We start from the raw sequence: 15,223 nt of genomic DNA, 5'->3' as shown, positions 1-15,223 counted from the left end.
AATAGGGAGATCGGTTTTATAGGGGAGTTGTATTAGGCTATATACCAATTCAGACCATATTTGAGACGTATGTTGAAGGTCATGGGAAAAGCCGTTGTACAACATTTCACCCAAATCAGATAGTAATTGCGCCCTATAGAGGCTCAAGAAGTCAAGACCCCAGAGCGGTTCATATGACAGCTATATTAAGTTTTGAACCGATTTTACCCAAAGTTGTTGGAAATTATAACAAAACACCTCGTGCAAAATTTCAGACAAATTGAATAATAATTGTGTGTTCTAGTCAAGATTCAAGATCGGTTAATATGGCAGCTAAATCAGGTTATAGACCGATTTGAACTATTCTTAGCACATTTGTTGGAAGTCATGACGAAACATATCCTGGAAAATTTTAGCCATATCGGATATGAATTGCGCCCTCTAGAAGCTCAAGAAGTCAAGACCCCAGTTCTGTTTACATGAAAGCTATATAAGGTTATATGCCGATTTCATCCATACTTAAAGCAGTTGTTGGATATCATATTTTTATTATGATATCCAACAACTGCTTTAACCTTTTGCTCAACCTTATGCAAATTTTCAGCGAAATCGGATAAAAATTGCGCCCTCTAGTGGCTCAAGAAGTCAAGATCGGTTTATGTGGCAGCTATATCAAAACATGGACCATTTACAATCCCTACCGACCTACAAGTATTAGAAGTATTTGTGCAAAATTTCAAGAGGCTAGCTTCACCTCTTCGAAAGTTAGCGAGCTTTCGACAGACAAGCGGACGGACAGACGGACGGACATGGCTAGATCGACAGAAAATGTCACGACGATCAAGAATATATGTACTTTATGGGGTCTCAGACTAATATTTCGAGTAGTTACAAACAGAATGACGAAATAAGTATACCCCCATCCTATGGTGAACGGTATAAAAATTTTAAAAAAATTTTAAGACAATATTTCTAAAATATTGAAACAAAAATTTTCAAAATTTTTAATTAAAAATTTCCAAAACTTTTATAAAATAATGTACAAAATTTGTTCGTGATTTTTTGAACATCTTCCAGCTCGAGATCACATTCAATGCTATCTATTCAAAGAATAGCATAGCAAAGTACTTTTGAGCAAGTGTGAATTATTATTCAAATCACTTTGACTGGCTAGTGGATCATGATTTCTGTTACGCCATGTGACTACATCAACACCTTGGTCGAATTGATTAAGGCCCCCCACATACCCAACGACTATTGAGTATAGAGTAGAGAACTCTTTTGTTTCGAAACAGGGCTCAATAAGTCCTCTTACACTCCTTAGTGTCGTAAGAGAGCAGAAAGCCTTACTTTTCACTATTACGATACAGACTTCAATCTTAAATGCCAAGAACAATATACACATCAACATTGCCAAACTCTTTTTGTTGTGCACTTGAACATTCTTTGAATGTCACTGCAAGTCCTTTTTGTGCTAATCATCAAAGGTGTTGATGAGCATACATGGCGTATCCGAAATCATGATCCACTAGCCCTTACAAACCGCGATTTTTATCCGATTTGACTGAAATTCAGTTCTGTTATGACTTCCAACAACTGTGCCAAGTATGATCGAAATCAGTGTTAAACCAGTGGAACCATATTTTAGTAGAATCCATGGTGGTGGGTTGTGGGTTCGGAGGCCACCGTAGCGTAGAAGTTAGCATGTCCGCCTATGACGCTTAACGCCTGGGTTCGAATCCAGGCGAGACCATCAGAAAAAAAAACATTTTTTCAATGGTGGTTTTCCCTTCTTATGCTGGCAATATTTGTGAGGTACTATGCCATGTAAAACTTCTCTCCAAAGAGGTGTCGCACTGCGTCACGGCGTTCGGACTCCGCTATAAAATAAAGGCCCCTTATCATTGAGCTTAAAAAAAACTTGAATCGGACTGCACTCATTGATATATGAGAAGTTTGCCCCTGTTCCTTAGTGGAATGTTCATGGGCAAAATTTGCATTTTGGGTTCCCAAGATTCGGCCCGGCCGAACTTAGCACGCTTTTATTTGTTTTCACTACTCGTTCCATTCAAATGATGAAAATTTAAATATATCATAACTCACCCTACCCTTCATGGAGCTATGGGAAATTCATTAACCATAGGCATGCTAGTATAAAATGGGGGAACACCATCAGGGTAATAAAAAGCAGGACGTACCAGGACCAGGACCAGTCACGTACAGTCTTGGATTGTAAGAAGAAGATTAATGCATTCCCTAAGGATGTAAAGGGGAATTAAAGAACAGACGATTTGGCAGTGAAGACCAGAAGACTGCCGTCAAAATAAAATTGATTAACCCAAAGCTTTTCGGACTTTTCGAAATGGTCAATAGGACAACGAAAATACTACGGGGTGATCCGGATGATAAGGAGACGAGGCTATTACTGAATGAAAGTAAGAAGGAGGTTAGTATAGCTTTCGGTATCATACGGGACATTCAATGCCAGACAAACCAGACAGAGTTCCTGTCTTAGTTTTTCTTTTTTTGAGTACTTTTGGTATTTAGAGCGCTCAAGAAGCCGATTACTGACTTAGGTGTATGTCCATAGTGGCATGGGGCGGATTAAAATCCGCACCTTATTTTCAACCTGACCTAACCTAGGCATGATAGCAAAGTATTTCTATTAGCAGCAGTGGTATTACCCATTTCTAGTTATACTAGAAAAACAATAAAAGTCCTCTATTTCTACAATCACATTTTCTTTAACCCCCCAGATCTGTATTCTCACTTTTGTACTACCCTGTATTTCTAAGGCACACACACATTTGAATAGTCTAAATTACCATTACAAAACCGTTTCGAAGCAGAACAATTAAATCTGATGCCAAATAGACGACGACGTCAAGATTTTATTTTATTTTTATCATTTTTAAACGAGTATACGTTGTTGTGCTGCTGCTTCTACTTCTACAACTAACTCAAGTGTTGTTGCTAATGCCAATGTTGCTGATATCGCCACTGTTTTTGACGCTGTTGCTGTCATCGTCAGCCACTCTTCTGCTTTTGGCAGTGCACTGCACAAATGTGACATACAATTTTGTTACCTCATAATAAGAAACAAATATTTGTTTTATTTCTTTTCCCCCAATTCATCTTCTTGTTTTTATTTTGGGGCATAAAGTGATATAATAGTATAATAACAGAAAATGTAAATAAATAAGCCAAAAAACAACCCACACATGCTTAAATTGACTATACAACAAATGTGTGCTACGACAATATTTTCTTAAGATTTATCAGCAGCTTATTTTGTACAAAAATTACACACGTCCTTAGACACTGCAGCTGATTTCTTACAACATTGTAGAGGTGATGTTTAGTTTAATGAAAATTGAGACTACACTAGTGAGCAGTTATACCAAACCCAAATTTATTGTGTTTATTAGTGAAAAAATAACACATCATCTTCTCACATATCATTAATTTTCCACTACATATCCTTGCATGTCCTTGAACTTATCGCATGCCTTGCCTGCGGATGTTGAAATATCTTCATTAATAAAACAGTGTCAATCTGATAAAGTGAAAATGGCAAAAACGCTTTCAGAATGAAATCAAGGTAACGAGAAAACACCAACAGCAAAATGACAACAATAAACGATGGTATCAAATGCAGCTTCAACACTTGAATATTTGATAAATGACAATGAAATCTACTGCTACTGGTGGTGAGAGCAATTTTTAAAAATATGAAATTTATAGGGAATATTTTCCTTGACGATTTATGCCTTCTTCGAAGGAGAAGGCATTACGCCTTAGCGTAATGGAAAAATTACATTCATAACATCATACATTTTGAGCTCTAGGATATGATCTAGGGGATTTATTTTAATATACCTTAGGTGCTTTGGGGATATTTATCACTGTCTTTGATAAGGAATTGTCATTATGTTTAACCTTGAGATACTTAAAGATTTTACAAATAGGAAAGTAAAGGAGATGAGTTGAATTTTAAACCACTTGTGGGTATTTTGTAATATTTAAGTGATATTGAAGTTTCTGATAAATTTCTATGTTGCGGATTTTTCATATAGTCGGCGTTGACAAATTTTTTCACAGCTTGTGACTCTGTAATTGCATTCTTTCTTCTGTCAGTTATCAGCTGTTACTTCCAGCTTGCTTTGGAAAAAAAGTGTAAAAAAGTATATTTGATTAAAGTTCATTCTAAGTTTTATTAAAAATGCATTTACTTTCTTTTAAAAAATCCGCAATTACTTTTTGGGCAACCCAATACTCAATAATGAAAAAAGAACAATCCGTGATATATTACTGGCACACATTTCTTCTTTATTACAACACAGATAGAATAAAAAAAGTAAAATAACGCTTTGCGTTTTAAGAAAAATTTTTTTATTGAATTTTTCACATCTTATTAATTTCCTGACATTTTTTCTATGATATATCACTGGCAGTTTACTGATATCGACTAAAGATTGTCAGCTTTAAGAAATTTTTCTTGAACAGACTTAAAAATTCTTAAGAAAAAATTTTTTTTCTGTGATATATCACTGACTCAGTTTTCTTTTGGTTATATTACAAATCTTTATGTTTCATATTTTGTAATTAGTTACTTTTAGGAGATTGGTATTAAATTTAAAAATCAAAATTCTCAATATGAAACAAAAACAATCTGTGATATATCACTGACACAAATTTTCTTCTTTATATTAACACAGATAAAATAAAAAAAAGTAAAAAAATGCTTTTCGTCTTAACACACTTTTTTTAAACTTTTGCAACTTATAAACTTCATGATATTTGTTCTGTGATAAATCACTAGCAGTTTACTGATGTTGACTAAATATTGCCAGATTTAAGAGATTTTTTTTGTAAAAACTTAAAAATTCTTAAATATTTTTTTTTTCTGTGATATGTCATTGGCACAATTTTGGTTTGGTTTCATTACAAACCTTTGTTTCCTTTTGTGCAATTGTTTAGTTTTAGGAGATTAAAATTATCTTTAAAATTTAACATTATCAATTAAAAAATTTGCGATAAATCACTGACACAAATTTTTTCGTTACTATATCACAGATATTTATTTTTTGCTTTCATAATTCTGTGATATATCACTACTATTATCATACCCATTATTTTGTGGAAAGTACACCAGTGCCTTTAGAGTTTTTCTTAAACTGACTTAAATATTTATGCAAAAAAATACTTTATGCAAAAAAATACTTTTTTTTTCTAGCTATTTTATAACCCTTTTTTCTTTCATTTGTTTTTAAATTAAATATAAGGGAGCATAATGTTTTCCTTAAAAACTTTAAATACTCAATTTCAAGAATTTAATCTTTGATATATCACTGGCCAAAAAATTTGCTTTCATATATCACAACTATTTTTGATGTTAGAAAGTTTATGAGTTTTCTTAGGCTTATTTTTGAGAGACTCAAAATTCTTGAATTGAAAAAATTTATTCTGTGATATATCACAGCCTGAATTTGCTATATTACAATTTTGATTTAGATTTCATTCTTTGTAATTAGATAGTTTTAGGAGATAAGTAAAGCAAATTTGCCCACGAACATTCCATTAAGGTACAGGAGCTAATTTCCCACATATCACAAAGTGGTATCAGATAAAAATTTCATTTTTATAGCGCCCAGTCCGAACGGAGTGCCGCAGTGCGACACATTTTGGGAGAAGTTTTTACGTGGCTGCCATACCTTTGTTTTTAAATCGAATAGTTCCTCACAAATGTCGCCACCGACTTTTTTTTCTGATGGCCTCGCCAGGATTCCAGGATCCAGCCGTTTAGAGTCATGAGTGGACATGCTAACTTGTGCATACTTTTGTGACATATCACGGCTCCTGTCACCAAATTATTTTGGGGAAACTTCATTGATTTCTTAGAAATTTTCTTTTTTTTGTATTTAATTAAAAAAATATTTTTCTGTGATATATCACTGGCTACATTTACTTATTTTTGGCTTATCACAAACCTTTTTTCTTTAATGGTTTGTAAATAGTTTATCAATCCTGGCAATATTTCTGAGGAACTAAGCCACGAAAAAAAAATCCCCTAAAGAGGTATCGCACTGCGGCAACGAGTTCGGACTCGGATATGGAAAGGAGGCCCCTTATCATTGAGCTAAAACTTGAATCGGACAGCACTCATTGATATTTGAGAAGTTTGCGGCATTCCGTTCGGACTCGGTTATAAAAAGGAGGCTTCTTAATATTGAGCTAAAACTTGAATCGGGCAGCACAAATTGATATGTATGAAGTTTGCCCCTGTTACTCAATGGTATGTCAATGAGCAAATTTGCATTTGCATTTTTTTATGCATATACAGATTACATTTGCAAATGCGATTTGGCCCATGAACATTCGACTATAGAACAGGGGCAAACTTCTCACATATCAACGAGCGCTGTTCGATTCAAGTTTTAAGGTCAATGATAAGGATAATCCTTCTTATAACCTAGTCCGAACGGAGTGCCGCAGTGCGACAGTTTTTTTTTTAGAAGAAGCTTTTACATGACTGCCATACAATTTTTTTCACATGGCATAGTTCCTCACAAATGTCGCCATTAAGAGGGTACAACTACCGCTGAAAATTTTATCTGATGTTTTCGCCAGGATTCGAACCCAGGCTTTTTAGCGTCATAAGCTAACATGTTAACCTACCGAATCGGTCAATAACATGATATAGCTCCCATGTAAACCGATTTCCCGATGTGATATCTTGAAGCCCTAATTTTTGTCCGAATTTTCTTATGACTTTCAACATTTATACTCAATAAGGTCCAAATCGGTCTATAACCTGATATAGCTCCTGTATAAACAGGTATCCCGATTTGACTTCTTGAGCCCTTACAAGCCTTGGTCCGATTTTGCTAAAATTTTGCGAGTGGTACTTTGTTAAGGCTCTACAGAACAATGCTTAATAAGGTCCACATAGATTTTTGACCTGATATAGCTCCCATATAAATAGACCTCTCAACTACTCTTTTTCTATTCTTAAAAGTTTTAATTTTCGTCTGGTTTGACAGAAATTGGGTACGTAGGGTAGAATTATGCCCTTCAACTAAATTCAATTTCTTTAAATTTGTAACAGAATCCATGGTGGTGGGGTCCCAAGAAATTTTAAGTTTAAAAATATTTTTTCTGTGATATATCACAAGCAATTTTTTTTTTATCTTAACTATTTTTTTTTTTATTTTTCTATTTTTATTCCTTTAATTAGGGAATTAGGGAAACTTCCATTCATAACTTTTAAAACAATTGCTTGCCATTCTGATCCTATTTGTGCTGAAGCCTCTCTCAAAGTTCGTTAAACTTTACTTTGTTTAAGAGTTCTTTCTTATTTTGTAATACTTTTGGTAAACAATCAAACAAGCAAACGAATAAAAACCCAGTATACAGCAAAAAGCTGGAAAGCCATGTTGCCCCAATGAAATAGCATAGACCATCTCCCCCCTATATTTTCCATAGCCTAGCTGAAACAATGCTTGTGGCAAGCAGCAATTGCTGCTGCACAACCATTGAGATAAAATGTTGTGGAAGAAAAGTTTGTAAATGCAGCATGCCTCCCGACTGGTATGTAGAGAAATACTTGGAATACTTTTTTGTTTGCATTCGTATGTAGAGAGGAATAATTGTAGTATGCACTCATAGTTATGTACATATATGAATTTGTATATATTTTTTGTATTTTTGTAAAAAAGAGGGTGTGATATTTATATATTTGTGTCAAGCTTTGAATTCTTGGCTTTTACAACTTTTCTCCCTAGCTGTAGCATAAAGATGCTAAGGGCGTAGAAGATTAAACGAAAGGGGGAACATAAGTTTGAAGAAAATTTCCACTTTTTTTAAGCCTACTGCACAACTAGTGTTTCCCTAAAAATCTTTCCCTTCTACGCCTTTGTTTTTTGCATTCATCATCATCATCCATTTTGAGTTCTATTATGATATGCCAACAATTCACTCATATGATATCCAAAGATGTTTAAGAGTGACTTAGTTCTTCTGCATACAAAGCAACCTTTTAAAAATATTAAATTTTTCCGGGTTATTGTTTTAGGCATAATTCAAAAAACCAAACTCCAAGACCTGGCAACAAATCCAAGGGGCATAAAACAAATGTCTACCATAAGCATTAGTAAACCTTTTATTAAAAGCAATAGTATTATTAAATAAAATTTAAAGTTCTACATATTTTTCCGCACATGTTTTAGCAAAACATAAAAGCCAATGAACTGAAAAAAAATGAAACCGCACGCGGCCCAACAATTTGCGATCATTAAACTTTTTAATTTTTGAACAAAAAAAAAAAATGTAAACAATAGCTCCCACCTAAGAATATCATAAAAGTCATTGACTTTAATTTTCATTTTTAATTCTTTTTGATCAATCGATCTCTGGTTTCATACATACAATACTTGTTTTGTATGTAGTACAAAACAAGTGATCCCCAAAACAAAGCAAGAAAAATTGCAAACTTATTAAAAAAATTAATGAAATTATTGTTGTTTTTCTTTAGCTATTGCTCATCGTCTTGTAAAAAAGCTTCAAATGACGTCAAATATATGTTGTGTCCATATTTGATATACAATCCCGGAATAAGAAACAACTTTCACAGCTGAGATTTGGGTCTGGGCAGCAATGAAAGCAGACCTCAGCTAATATTATCAACAAAAAAAAATTGAAAATATAAAAAGTTCAATGATTTATTTGAATGGCGTAATAATAAGAAAATGACGCAGCAAATTATGAGACTTTAATGAGTATGTTAGAATGCTTTGTTAGGAAAGATTTCTCATTTGAAAGGTATTCCTTCATATAAAAAATTGTTAATAAAGTTTAAATAGTTAGAAAATATATATGTAATGAAAAAGTAGTCACAATCTTCCATTTTAGAGAGTATAATAAAAAAAAATATGATATAAAACTCCTTAAATCAAATTCGCCAAAATGTGTTGAATACACCCAAACATTTAGACACATGTTAAATATTATTCACATTCACGAACCTGTTCCCAAAGTGTGTTGACTATCCTCAAAATGTAGCATGAGTTTACAAAACATAGTTGACAATGTATTGGGTTGCCCAAAAAGTAATTGCGGATTTTTCATATAGTCGGCGTTGACAAATTTTTTCACAGCTTGTGACTCGGTAATTGCATTCATTCTTCTGTCAGTTATCAGCTGTTACTTTTAGCTTGCTTTAGAAAAAAAGTGTAAAAAAAGTATATTTGATCAAAGTTCATTCTAAGTTTTATTAAAAATGCATTTACTTTCTTTAAAAAAATCCGCATTTACTTTTTGGGCAAACCAATATTTCGTAGCTATTTATAACTTTGTTGACTGCAGCTTTTATAATTATGTATATGCCCATCTATATAAAAGAGTATACGAAAATTATATATCAGAAAAAATCAGTAATGCAAGTGTTTCCAAAGTGTGTTGTATTTTTACAACATTTATTGACATGTCCATTGACATGTGTGTTGAATATCCCCAAAGTATGTTGAATATCCTCAAAAAAGTGAATATCTCCTCAAATTATTATAAATATCCCCAAAATGTGTGATTACGTCCTTAAAATATAGTAGACGATGTATTTCGAATCTAGAACTTCATCGACTATAGCTTAAATGGTCCTTAAAATATAGTAGACGATGTATTTCGAATCTACAACATTATTGACTGTAGTTTAAATGGTTGTAAGAACAAAATTATTTTACGCCATCCATTTTGAAGGGAATCATAAAACTTTATGTAGTGAAAATCTTTAATGCAAATGTCCCCAAAATGTATTGAATAACCCTAACATTTAGGCAAATGTCCCCAAAGTGTGTTTAATATCCAAAAATGCATGCACATGTCCCCAAAGTGTGTTGATGGATATCGCCAAAATCTAGTAACCATCGTATTTCGATGCTATAACATTATTTGACTGAAGCTTTTAATGAGAATGATAGCAAAATTAGTACACACCCTCACATTCAGAAGTGTATTGGGAAAATCCTGCAAATGAATTGAAAATGTTTTGAATATCCCTAACATTTAGGAAAATGTCCCCAAAGTACGTTTAATATCCCAAAAATTGTGCACATGTCCCCAAAGTATGTCGATAAATATACCCAAAATAAGTAAGCAATGTATTTTGTAGATATAATATTATTTGACTGGAGCATTAATGAGGATGAGAGCCAAAGTGGAATGCCCCAAACATTCTAAAGGGTATAAGGCAAATTCTGCAAATGTCTCAAAAATATGTTGAATGTCTGTAATATTGATGAACATGTCCCCAAAGTGTGTTGTATATTTCTAAAATCTATGAACATGTCCCCAAAGTATGTTAAATATCCCAAAAATCTCGGCAGTCTCCCCAAAGTATGTCGATAAATATCCCCAAAATCAGTAAGCAATGTATTTCGATGCTATAACATTATTTGATTGGAGCATTACTAAGGATGAGAGCCAAAGTGGATCGCCCCCCAACTTTCTAAAAGAGAATAAGAAAAATTATGCAAATGTCTCAAAAATGTGTTGAATATCTGCAACATTAACGAAAATGTCCTTAAAGTGTGTTGAATATCCCTAAAATCTATGAACATGTCCCCAAAGTGCGTTGAATATCCCTAAAATCTATGAACATGTCCCCAAAGTGTTGTTGATAAATATCCCCAAAATTAATAAGCAATGTATTTTGAAGCTATAATATTATTTGACTGGAGCTTTAATGAGGATGAGAGCCAAAGTCGTACGCCCCCAAACGTTTTGAAGGGTATACGACAAATACTGCCAATGTCCCAAAAATGTGTTGAATATCTGTAAAATAAATGAACATGAGCCCAAAGTGTGTTGAATATCCCTAAAACATATGTCCGTTTCTCCCTTAAATCTATGAACATGTCCCCAAAGTATGTTGAATTTATAGAAGCCAACAAATTATTGACTGCAGTGTAAGTAATTATAAGGACAAGATTGTTTTACCTTCAGGCTGGCCAACCATGCGATGGCATATTGGAGCTCCATTAAGTTATGGAAAAAATACCGCTCTCAAAATTTCAACCAAATCAGATAGGAATTACTTCCTCTATACGCACAAGAAGTCACATTAATCGATCGGTTTATTTGGAAGCTTTTTCATGTTTTGAATCGATTTTGATCAAACTTGGCAAGTATTTTGCAAGTCGAAACCAAACTCTACCGCCAAAATGTCAGCCAAATTGGATAAGAATTGCGCCCTCTAGAGGCTCAAAAAGAACAGTCTGATCCCCGTATTATAAGGCAGCTATAACAGGTAATGGACTGATTTGAACCATTCCTGGCACAGCTCTTGGAAGCCGAAACAATGCACCACATTCAAAATTTCAGCCAAATTCAAAAAGAAATGCGGCCTCTAAAGATGCGGCCTCTAAAGATGATAAAGATATGACAGCTATATCAAAACATGGGGATTTGAGACCAAAGGTCTTACGTTTTGTGCAAACTGGGTTGATCATACTATTCTCGCTATTGCGAAATTTTTGATTATTATATCAGAGTTTTTGAATTACGCTCTCGAGAAGCTCTAGCATCAGTGTAAATCCTGGAGGATAAATCTTGTCGTGTTCGCACATAGAGGGACAACTCCAAATTTTGGGCTACCTGTTCTGCAGGCGGATCTCAGATTTCACTATTATCGACAATTCTGGGATTATTTCTAGATAGCAAACTGGACTGGAAGCTAGACGTGGAATGTAACAGTCTATTTTGTATGATTAGGAAGGATTTTGCGCCACTATATTAGTGACAGAAGCTCGTAGGGAGATAATGGGTTTTGAGGTTTCGACTTAGCACTGGGCAAGGTTTTGAGTAACTTGTTCAAGGTCATATGTACTGGGTTTGAATAGGATTGCTCCTGGATAAGGGTCCAAAGCTATGGGAATGACTGTGGCTGGATTCTTAGAAATTACGTAGGGAGTTGACTTTATTGACCTGTATGTAAGCTCAACCGCTGGGATTATAATTTTCAGACTGATGCAGTTTGACCTACTTCATAGCTTTTCAGCTAGACATGCTCTTACATTAAATAGCTCCATGGCGGACTCTAAGACAGACCTGCAGATGCGGTGGATAAGGGATTACGCGTAAGGTAACGTACCTTGGCGAGGTAGCATTTAATTCTTCGAACATTCACAAATGAAGCGAAGATGGAGAATGAAACGGGGTATTTGATCTATTGCAGCGTACTACACATTAACAAAGCCACTGTGGACCAGAGATTGGCAAGCCGAGCAACATTTCACCAACATATGGTAAAAAATTATCCATTTACGAGCACCTTTATCGAAATATAAACAGATCTGGACTCTGTACTAACATTGGCGGGGCTTAACACAACTCTATATGCCAGATTATTGGGAAATCGGGTAGTAAATGTGACTTTCAGTGGCCTAAGGCCTTGAATCGGGATATCGGTATATATGGCAGATATATTCAAATAATGCCTGATCTTGACCACACTCGACATTAAACTTGGGGAGCCTAATACAATTCATTGTGCTAATTTTCAGCGAAATCGGATAATAAATGCGTTCTGTGGACCTAAGACCTGAAACTGGGATGTCAGTATTTATGGCAGACATATCTTATTATAGCCCAATCTTGACCACGTCGGGCATCGTTTGAAATTTCATGTAATTTAATTGTACAAAGTAATCCTCCTCAAAATTTGTGTGATGTCCCCGAAATGGTTCGATATGTCCTCAAAAAGTTTTAATACTGCTCCGAAAATTTACAAAAGTATCCTTTTCAACATTTGGGTGAATGTCTCCGGAATTGTACGATATGCTCTCATAAAGGACTGAAATGGCTCCGAAATATATACGAAATGTTCTTAATGTATCGTCCATCGATACGAAATGTCCTCAAAGTTTACTGGAATGTCCTCAAAGTTTACTGCAATGTCCTCAAAGTTTACTGCAATGTCCTCAAAGTTTACTGCAATGTCCTCAAAGTTTGTCATAAACTTCTGAAAAAATTTGTGCGAATGTCCCCAAATATACTGAAATATATTAAAATTCAAAATATCCACATCCAAATAACTTCAACATTGTGGTTTTGTTCTATGAAGAAGGGTATGATATTATTTGTAAAAAAATTAGAATTTTAATCAATAAGAGAACTCTTAATATTTCATTTTTTTTTTCTTGAGAACCTTTCCATCTAATAAACCAAAATTTATAAATTTGTTTCCTTTAATTTATCTAATGTTGTAGTTTATAAATATTTATCTTTCCATTGAAAAATCAAATGTTTATTTGTGTTTTCTTATGGTCACTTTTAATAGATACTTCCAAATTTAAGATCTCTTAGCATTTGGGTTAATAGCCATTGGCTACAATTTGTTCAACAAAATTGCAAATTCACTTTCTTGTAATTGAAATAAAGCGAACATTATTCAGGTATAGATGTTTGCAAAGCTTTTATAATTTGGCAATTTCCATTCAATAAGGTTATTGAAATAAATTGACCGCATTTCTAAATATTCGAATTAGATAAAAACATATGCCCAAGCACATGGCCCTTTGGAGGTTTGTTTTGAAATGACTAACACAGATAGCATATGGAAATTTTTGTGTGCAAAAACCAGACCATTAACTAATTATAGGGAGCTGTAAGCTTTGTACCAGCGTTTGGGGGTTAAATAAAAAAAACCTTGTTGAAAAACTTTGCTCTGTATGGGGACCCTCCAAGTAATGGCTTTTAGCAAAGGTAAGTAATTGCTGTTGGTTATGACCACAAAACGCCCCATAAATAAATACTACCCGCTCTCATACTCTCTATTATAAATTCTATGCACTTGAAAGCAATTTGCAATAAACCACAATCATTGAAACATCATAGTGCAAACAAACAAAAAAAAATAAATAATCAATAAAAATGAATAAATGATTAGAATAGGGGAAATGCTGTTCTTTTTTTTTACTATCGCAACTTACCTTTTTAAATTGATTATCGCTGCTTTGTTGGTTGTTTTTTATTGTTTTTATTGTGAGAATTGCGTTGAATCTGCAAGAAAGAGTAAAAATGAAAGGAAAAAAGTAATTAATCACAAGAATTTCTTGCATGTCTAAGCCTTATTGGAATATCAGTGCTGCATATTACAAGGAAGCACTTCATTAAAATTCATTACAGCTTGAATAAGAGTCGTTTTTTGTTGTGTTTTTTTTTGCCTTTTTTTCTTGTAGATACATAATCAATTAATTAAAAAGTAAGTGGGTAGGTAATGAGTCTAGCTGGAATGGATAATAGGGTGAAATGGTGTTGTGATGTTAGGAGTTATAAGGACAATAACTACAAAAATGTTTTCTAAATTTACTTTAAATTAAATGCATGTCCTCAAAATGTGCATGTTTTTGAAATTATTGACCTGTCCTCAAAATTTCAAAATTCCTCAGATTAATGACATGTCCCCAAAATGTGTCACGATTACCTAGTATAAACAATTGCATTAGCATTTGTTCGTAAAATCTTATTTTCCGTTTTTTTTTTGTGCTGCATATTACAAGGAAGCACTTCATTAAAATTCATTACAGCTTGAATAAGCGTCGTTTTTTGTTGTGTTTTTTGCTTTTTGTTTTCTTGTAGATACATAACCAATTAATTAAAAAGTAAGTGGGTAGGTAATAAGTCTAGCTGGAATGGATAATAGGGTGAAATAGTGTTGTGATGTAAGGAGTTATAAGGACAATAACTACAAAAATGTTTTCCAAATTTACTTTAAATTAAAGGCATGTCCCCAAAATGTGCATGTTTTTGAAATTATTGACCTGTCCTCAAAATTTCAAAATTCCTCAGATTAATGGCATGTCCCCAAAATGTGTCACGATTACCTAGTATAAACAATTGCATTAGCATTTGTTCGTAAAATCTTATTTTCCGTTTTTTTTTTTTTTTTGATTTTTTTTCAATGTTTGTTTTTGAGTGCAGCCCCAAAGCTGAATTCCATACATACAAAAAGTGTTGATAATTTGATTATACTAAAGAACTTTATTCTTAATGGAAACCCTGTCATCCTTTTGGATTTATGGCGCTTGGGTCGCATTTGATTGGCTGTTGTAACTCCTATAACTTGGCTGGTTTACTTCTCTGTTTATCTACTCTCCCAATCCTGCACAACTCTTCATCAGTTGTACTTTGCAAAGGTGTACACATTTTTCGAAAAATTTCTGCAAATACTTCCGACTTTTCTGGTGTT

The 15,223-nt window shown here is 33.7% G+C and overlaps 1 protein-coding gene across 1 annotated transcript in view; it reads right to left on the bottom strand.

The window, feature by feature from the left end:
* Positions 1–15,223, bottom strand: part of LOC106092501 (dual specificity tyrosine-phosphorylation-regulated kinase 2) — a 272,286-nt gene that overhangs the window by 159,488 nt on the left and 97,575 nt on the right. The window contains exon 2 of the mRNA XM_059366108.1: positions 13,965–14,034. The gene's annotated coding sequence lies outside the window, so the exon portion shown is untranslated. The remainder of the gene's footprint in view (positions 1–13,964; positions 14,035–15,223) is intronic.

The sequence above is a fragment of the Stomoxys calcitrans genome, chromosome 3, assembly GCF_963082655.1.
Source record: "Stomoxys calcitrans chromosome 3, idStoCalc2.1, whole genome shotgun sequence".
Classification (NCBI taxonomy): domain Eukaryota; kingdom Metazoa; phylum Arthropoda; class Insecta; order Diptera; family Muscidae; genus Stomoxys; species Stomoxys calcitrans.
Note: the sequence above shows the minus strand (reverse complement) of the source record. Positions and strands in the feature narration are given on the sequence as shown.